Source organism: Nymphaea colorata, chromosome 8, assembly GCF_008831285.2.
Source record: "Nymphaea colorata isolate Beijing-Zhang1983 chromosome 8, ASM883128v2, whole genome shotgun sequence".
Classification (NCBI taxonomy): domain Eukaryota; kingdom Viridiplantae; phylum Streptophyta; class Magnoliopsida; order Nymphaeales; family Nymphaeaceae; genus Nymphaea; species Nymphaea colorata.
This window is the reverse complement of record NC_045145.1, coordinates 4,516,855-4,525,444: the sequence shown is the minus strand read 5'-3', so window position 1 is coordinate 4,525,444 and position 8,590 is coordinate 4,516,855.

The window sequence follows — 8,590 nt, the reverse complement described above, 5'->3', positions numbered from 1 at the left end:
TGTGGCAAATGGTAACATATTATTTTTGGGACAATAATCCTGCAAGGGAAACTATAGCTCTTATTCAAGAAGATATCCCATTAAATTCGTTTAGGAATTAGAGAATCTAGTCTTTTGGCTTCTTTCTTTTGTTTCTCTTCTTTGTTTCTTTTGATTCTAATTTGCCTTTCATGTTCTTGATTCGAAGGGTTTCCATGACTTAATTGTTTCATTGTTTAGATTTTTGCATTCTCTTAGCAATAACAAGGGAAGGGATCCTAGACCCCATTGAGATTGCATTCGAAGTGCGCACGCTGTGGTTACACACAGCTTTCGAGAGAATTTTGAAAAGAGAAAGCATATTAAGTTGCAATGTGAAGATTTTTCTTCTCTTCTCAATGCGAGAATATCTTCTTCCCATGTACCAACATAATGTTCCGGCAAGCTGATTCGACTCTTTGCTCGTTGTGTCTCTCTAGCTGTTGTGAGAATATTGTTATTAAAGATTCCTTATATTGATTAACGATGTGATCGCTGTGTGTGATGCAGAACGAATGACCATGTGCTGTGATGTGATTCGAACAGCCTTTCATGGCGGAAGCACGTTAAATGTGTGCGTTTCGCTTTACTATCTCTTCTATATTTATTCAGTATGTTCATACTCGGATCTTGTACGTTTTTTCGTATTGTTTGAGTTGCCGTTGAAGATCAATTTATATCTATTCGAAGTCAGATTTGATTTTTGTCAAAACGCTTTGGACTAATCAGATGAATGGGGACTCATTTGTAGCCCGTATCCAAATCAAATCTGACTCCACATTGAATAATTCCCCAACAATAGCCAAACTTGCAGAAAGACAATTGAAGCAACAAAATTAAAATGGAGACTTTAACATGGAATAACTGCCATTTTTTAATAAGAACCAGATACAACCATATCCACTAGCAGCTGCTCATCAGCCACCTTTATTATATAAAAATAAAATCCTAAGCCACAGCAACACCGAAAATGCTGCTGTGGTTTCCTATAAAGCCACCATGAGATAACATTGTTGGTGATGCAGAGGGCTCAGATGTTCTTGCAAGCATCATTGCAGACGTTAGCTACGTCGAAGCACTTGTGAATGCGGGAGCAGCACCAGCGGCCATACTGCTGAAAGCATGAATCACCTGCACCGGCAATCCAGTAAAATAGACGTTAACCCAGTCTTTCTTCTACTTTATTAATGAAATTTTCTTTGTTTTATTTTTGGTTTGAATGAGTAAATGATGCAACAAAACTAGAGAGAGAGAGAGAGAGAGAGAGATTACCTTGAACAAGAACAGCAAAAAGAAGAGCAATGCAGAGGAAGAGAAGGAGAAAGCGAAGCAAAGAAGGAGCCATGGCTGTGTGGATGCTTGTGCAATGTTTGTCTTGAGCAGGAAGCCTAGAGCTAGCGGCCATTTATACAAGTCGGTAGCCATCACTGCAAGGTACAGTTTAAAGAAAGTTTGTGCAAATGAGCAAGGTAGAAAAGTATACATGGAAGTTAAAGATTGCCAGAGTCGAGAGACATGCAAAGGACTCAAATGTGTGATCATCTTTTTAGTTCGGGAGATGGCGAAGTGTTCATTAGACAGACTGTGAAAATGGATAAGATGGAATTTTGGCATAACATCTTAATTTTCCTTTTGTAGGTGCACTTTAGCAGCTTACTTATCCATGAATGGAAACCAAAGAAAAAAGAAAAGCAAAGAAACCTGTTGGAGTCCGCAGTTCGGATGAATACAAATTTGTAAGTTTATAGTTGCGGAAAGAACTGATATGTAAATAAATACATCTATGTAAGAGATTTCGGCGAGTTAAGGGCATGGCAAACAATACAAAAAAGGAAAAAATGTGAAATCTTTTGAAATGGAATACATTATTAGGAATTTAGGATATATATACATAGTAAGTGCAATTTGGGTATGGTATTATGTGAAGCGGGAAACAAATGATGTGGGTATAGCAGATTTTTTTTTTTTTAAAAAAAAAAAAAAGGAAAGCGTGGGTTCAGTGTTTTTTTTTTTTTGTCACTGTCCTCTATCTAGTTGATGTCACACTGTTTTCAAAGTGAAGAAACCGTAACAAAAAGTGAAGAAGAGAAGAGATTCAAGCCCATACAGCCATACTAGCGAAATGGCTTTTATGCACTCAATATTCAAGCACGAGGATGACATGTATTTCTCTTAACGATGTCAACGGATCAGATTTGGATTGGATATCGCTTGTAAAAAGTTGGATATAGTTAGCAATTTGAAACCTGTTGGAGTCCGCAGTTCGGATGAATACAAATTTGTAAGTTTATAGTTGCGGAAAGAACTGATATGTAAATAAATACATCTATGTAAGAGATTTCGGCGAGTTAAGGGCATGGCAAACAATACAAAAAAGGAAAAAATGTGAAATCTTTTGAAATGGAATACATTATTAGGAATTTAGGATATATATACATAGTAAGTGCAATTTGGGTATGGTATTATGTGAAGCGGGAAACAAATGATGTGGGTATAGCAGATTTTTTTTTTTTTAAAAAAAAAAAAAAAGGAAAGCGTGGGTTCAGTGTTTTTTTTTTTTTGTCACTGTCCTCTATCTAGTTGATGTCACACTGTTTTCAAAGTGAAGAAACCGTAACAAAAAGTGAAGAAGAGAAGAGATTCAAGCCCATACAGCCATACTAGCGAAATGGCTTTTATGCACTCAATATTCAAGCACGAGGATGACATGTATTTCTCTTAACGATGTCAACGGATCAGATTTGGATTGGATATCGCTTGTAAAAAGTTGGATATAGTTAGCAATTTGAAACCTGTTGGAGTCCGCAGTTCGGATGAATACAAATTTGTAAGTTTATAGTTGCGGAAAGAACTGATATGTAAATAAATACATCTATGTAAGAGATTTCGGCGAGTTAAGGGCATGGCAAACAATACAAAAAAGGAAAAAATGTGAAATCTTTTGAAATGGAATACATTATTAGGAATTTAGGATATATATACATAGTAAGTGCAATTTGGGTATGGTATTATGTGAAGCGGGAAACAAATGATGTGGGTATAGCAGATTTTTTTTTTTAAAAAAAAAAAAAAAAAAGAAAGCGTGGGTTCAGTGTTTTTTTTTTTTGTCACTGTCCTCTATCTAGTTGATGTCACACTGTTTTCAAAGTGAAGAAACCGTAACAAAAAGTGAAGAAGAGAAGAGATTCAAGCCCATACAGCCATACTAGCGAAATGGCTTTTATGCACTCAATATTCAAGCACGAGGATGACATGTATTTCTCTTAACGATGTCAACGGATCAGATTTGGATTGGATATCGCTTGTAAAAAGTTGGATATAGTTAGCAATTTGAAACCTGTTGGAGTCCGCAGTTCGGATGAATACAAATTTGTAAGTTTATAGTTGCGGAAAGAACTGATATGTAAATAAATACATCTATGTAAGAGATTTCGGCGAGTTAAGGGCATGGCAAACAATACAAAAAAGGAAAAAATGTGAAATCTTTTGAAATGGAATACATTATTAGGAATTTAGGATATATATACATAGTAAGTGCAATTTGGGTATGGTATTATGTGAAGCGGGAAACAAATGATGTGGGTATAGCAGATTTTTTTTTTTTTTAAAAAAAAAAAAAAAAGAAAGCGTGGGTTCAGTGTTTTTTTTTTTTTGTCACTGTCCTCTATCTAGTTGATGTCACACTGTTTTCAAAGTGAAGAAACCGTAACAAAAAGTGAAGAAGAGAAGAGATTCAAGCCCATACAGCCATACTAGCGAAATGGCTTTTATGCACTCAATATTCAAGCACGAGGATGACATGTATTTCTCTTAACGATGTCAACGGATCAGATTTGGATTGGATATCGCTTGTAAAAAGTTGGATATAGTTAGCAATTTGAAACCTGTTGGAGTCCGCAGTTCGGATGAATACAAATTTGTAAGTTTATAGTTGCGGAAAGAACTGATATGTAAATAAATACATCTATGTAAGAGATTTCGGCGAGTTAAGGGCATGGCAAACAATACAAAAAAGGAAAAAATGTGAAATCTTTTGAAATGGAATACATTATTAGGAATTTAGGATATATATACATAGTAAGTGCAATTTGGGTATGGTATTATGTGAAGCGGGAAACAAATGATGTGGGTATAGCAGATATTTTTTTTTTTTAAAAAAAAAAAAAAGAAAGCGTGGGTTCAGTGTTTTTTTTTTTTTGTCACTGTCCTCTATCTAGTTGATGTCACACTGTTTTCAAAGTGAAGAAACCGTAACAAAAAGTGAAGAAGAGAAGAGATTCAAGCCCATACAGCCATACTAGCGAAATGGCTTTTATGCACTCAATATTCAAGCACGAGGATGACATGTATTTCTCTTAACGATGTCAACGGATCAGATTTGGATTGGATATCGCTTGTAAAAAGTTGGATATAGTTAGCAATTTGACATCCGATTGAGAAATCAGATCGGATTCAGATTTAAGAAGTAATATTCGATCGGATACAGATTCGAATTCGGTTTTAAGTAAATATTCGATTGGATATTTAACCATCTCATCCGCTCGGATACGGATTCGGATTTGGTTTTAAATAAATATCCGATTGGATACTTAAGCATCTTAACAAGTATATCAGAATCCTGAGTTTATATCTGAATCCGAACCGTGAGTTGCTGAGTTGATATTCGAATCTGAATTACAGCTTGATATCTGAATCTGAACTGTGAGAGCTTGAGTTGGTGTCCCCACGTTTTGAAGTAGAGACTAATAAATGGTTAGACAAAAGTTTTAACAAAGTGCACCAACTTATAATTAAGATATAATAAAAATATATACTATATATGAAGGTATAATCTGATTAAGAGCTTATGGTTTTTATGAAGTTGTATATAATAATAGTCATGTAATTACTATGTATACCATTTAACTTAAAGTATTTAAAACTATATCATATAAAACTAATTAATTAATAATTAATATTATATTTAATTAAACGTTTTTGAGTAAACAAGCAAACTATTATAGTTAAGGCATCAACAAAACAAGATATTTATTTAATTAAAAATGATAATAATAAATTTTTATCAAGAAATTTCAATAAAGTTAGTATTTTTAAAAATATGAAAATTAATCGCAAGTAGATATATTTAATATGAAAAAACTCTTAAACTCATAAAAAAGTTTTAATTCATGAAATTAAAAATTATTTATTTAATCAATCAAATAAATCATTTTGTATAATCATATAATATGTTCAAAAGTGTTAGGTATTTGATATAAAACACATAATTCACAAATTTGAAATCAAAAGCTTCTAACTACTAGGAAAACGACAAATTGTTAGATTTAATAAACTATCTTACATATCATTGGAGTAATTATGCAATTTTACATAAAAAATAATTGTTGTAATAAAGGTAAGAAGATTAATAAATTATTTGATATATTATTAAACACTTTTTTTTACGGGTGTAACCCAAATTATTTTAATTAACTCAATAAAATGAAAAAAAATTATTAAATAATGACTTTTTAATGATAAATAATACGAGTCACATGATTTAATAATTCACAATAAGTGATCATTATGAAATAATAGTTTACTCAATTTAAAATATGTTATTAGTTAAAAATAAACCAATTAATGTTCAATATTCACAATTTTTATGACGAAAGCACGAAAGCTTCTTCACCACGTATTTTAGCAGGAAATCTTAAATAATATATTTGTTTAATTAAAAGTAATAAAAAAACTTCAATAAAAAAATTCAAAAAAATGGAAACTTTTAAAAATATGAAAAAGACACTTTTTAAAGTTATAAATTTTAATGGACTATTATGTCAAATTGGTTTCAAGAATAGCTATATTTAAAAAATGAAAGGTGTCAAGAAAAACTGTTGATATGTATCTCAGAAGAATAACTATTGACATGTATGTCACCTATGAAAAGTTCTTTTGATAGCAAAAAATATACTTTTTTAAAAACTAACTTAAAAGAAAATATGTTTTATAATAAATAAAAAATCTTAAACACATTATGATATTTATTTTAGTTGAAAGCTTCTTCACTATGTATAATTTCAAATAAATAAATTTAATATAAAAAACTGCTAAACTCATAAAAAAGTTTTATTTACCAAATAAATTCTTATCCAAAAGTCTTAGGTATTTGATATATAACACATAATTAACAAATTTGAAAACAAAAACCTTTAATTAATAGCAAAATAACAAATTGTCCGATTTAACAAATTGTTGCTAGAGTCAAACTATAATTTTAAATTTTGAAGTGAAGCCAAAACATAATTTTTAAATTTTGTTTTAGCAGTGAGTCTCCCGAACTCTTTTATTTTACTATCGCACCTGCGTCGCATCAAGTCCGGTATGCACCAAACCTGGGTGTAGCTTCGACTCACACCCGAGCCCAGTTAAAAATTTGAATGTCATATTACTAAATTACTTATATAATATATGTTGTTATGATATTTTTGTATGAAATACAATTATTTAAGTATGTTATATACATTAATAACTAAATTGTAATAATAATATATACATGCTTATTCTGTTATATATATAATAAATTTAAAATAATAATAGTAATAAAATAATGATTACAATTTTCAACTAGCTTTAGGTTGGACGAAATTAAAAAACCATAGTTTTTCCTTTAAGTTCAATTTAAGTTGACCTAATTTAAAATGAAAATAAAGCTTCCCGCCCATTTTGTTTGCTTATAAAAGCAATTGTTTTTATTGGCTGTTAAATGAAGTTACTGATGATGACTGGGTGTCGTTTCTTCTTCCTTACGGCCCAACAGAAAAAAAAAAAAAAAAAAAAAAAAAAAAAAAAAAAAACTACTCGACGTTCTTCCTTCCCTACGTTCTTCCTTCCCTACGTTCTTCCTTCCCTGCACCAAAGAAGAACCTGTTCCACCCCTCTTTTCTTCTCCCTTTCTCTCTCTCTCTCATGCATCTTTGACTAGGCACATGATATTCAGGGTCAAAACAAAAAAAGTTTGGTGACTTGGTCAGGTTTCCTGCCTTCGGTGGCATTGTAGAAGCTGGTGAGGGAAACATTGGCTTCCAGGGCGGCCAACGCGCGGGGCAGGTTGTGGTCGAAGTTGTTCGCCGTGTAGTTGGAGTTGCTGGTGCGGTACCAAAAGGGAGGAGACTCGACCATTTCATCCTAAAAGCGCTGGCCCTAATCATCGCCAACACACTAAGGTAATATTGCTGTCCCCTGAAGCTTTTTCTTGCCTCTGGTTTTGATATGTTTGCTTGTGGTTTCAAGAACATGTCCTGGAGCACCGTTGCGCATGTTATAGCTCCGGTCCTCTTCCTTAAATTATGTGTTGTTTGTTTAGTTTATTCTATTATCTCGATAAGATTTCTCTGCATTGCTGTCTTCTGGCCTCTGTTTCAGTACATGCTTTCTCTTTCACCTGATCTTGGAGGTTGATTTGATCGCTCTTTGTGGCAGGCGTATGTCTCTGTAAATGGAAGCATTGAAAGAAAAATTTTGCAAGTTTGGACTATATGATGATTTTTTTTTATTATTATTATTGAAGTTGTCAAGGATGACTCATCTGGTCTCTTGTTGCTTGTTGCATCAATGAACAACAACCAAGTATAATTTTGAAAATTTAAATTTTTATACTATAGAGAATGAAGTTTGACAGTCAAGCTCGTATGATGTTAAGATTTAGTTTCATAGTTCATTTAGTGTATACTATATATTTTTGGAATTTTAGTGCATAAGTCAATTTGGTTCAGATTTACATGACTTAAAAGTCATACATTGGATTCAGATACAACTTAACATTGGATTCAGATACAACTTAAAAGTTGGATTCAGATATAACTTAAAAGTTAGATTCAAATCAGATTCAGGTATAACTTAAAAATCAGTTTCGGATCAGATTCAGATATTAAAATTTGGATTCGTATCGGATTCTGATATAACTTAAAAATCGGATTCGGATCGGATTTAGGTATAACTTAAAAATTGGATTTGGATCGGATTCAGATAATAAAATTCAGATTCGGATCGGATTCAAGTATAACTAAAAATCGGACTCGGATGTAGATTTTAAATTCGGATTTAGATACGGTATAAAAAAAAATTCATCCAAATTTGAATCCTAATTCGAATATGAATATATGAATATCTGAAAAATCGGATATGGTAAAAGGTATATCCGATGCGAATCCGATCCGTTGACATCCCTAATCCCTCCCTGGAATCAGGAAATCAGATCGAGTTGACATATGTCTTGCGAATGAGCGGCTGGTTATATATGCGGCCTTTGTGTACTTAATTTTGTGTGCCATTTTCAGTATGACAAACAAAGCCCATAATTAATACAAAAAATGAATTTTTTGTAGGAATAGAAATACAAACAAAAAAAAAAGATTTGAGGATTCCAATAAGGTTAAATTTGTCCAGGGTCATTATTGAAACTTTACATATACCTATAAAGACAATCATTTAAATATGTTTTCATTCACCCCGTTGCATACACCAGGGTGGCGAACGTAACTCGGTCTCATCGAATCAGGGAACCATATTTTCATAAGTTGATTCGATCTGA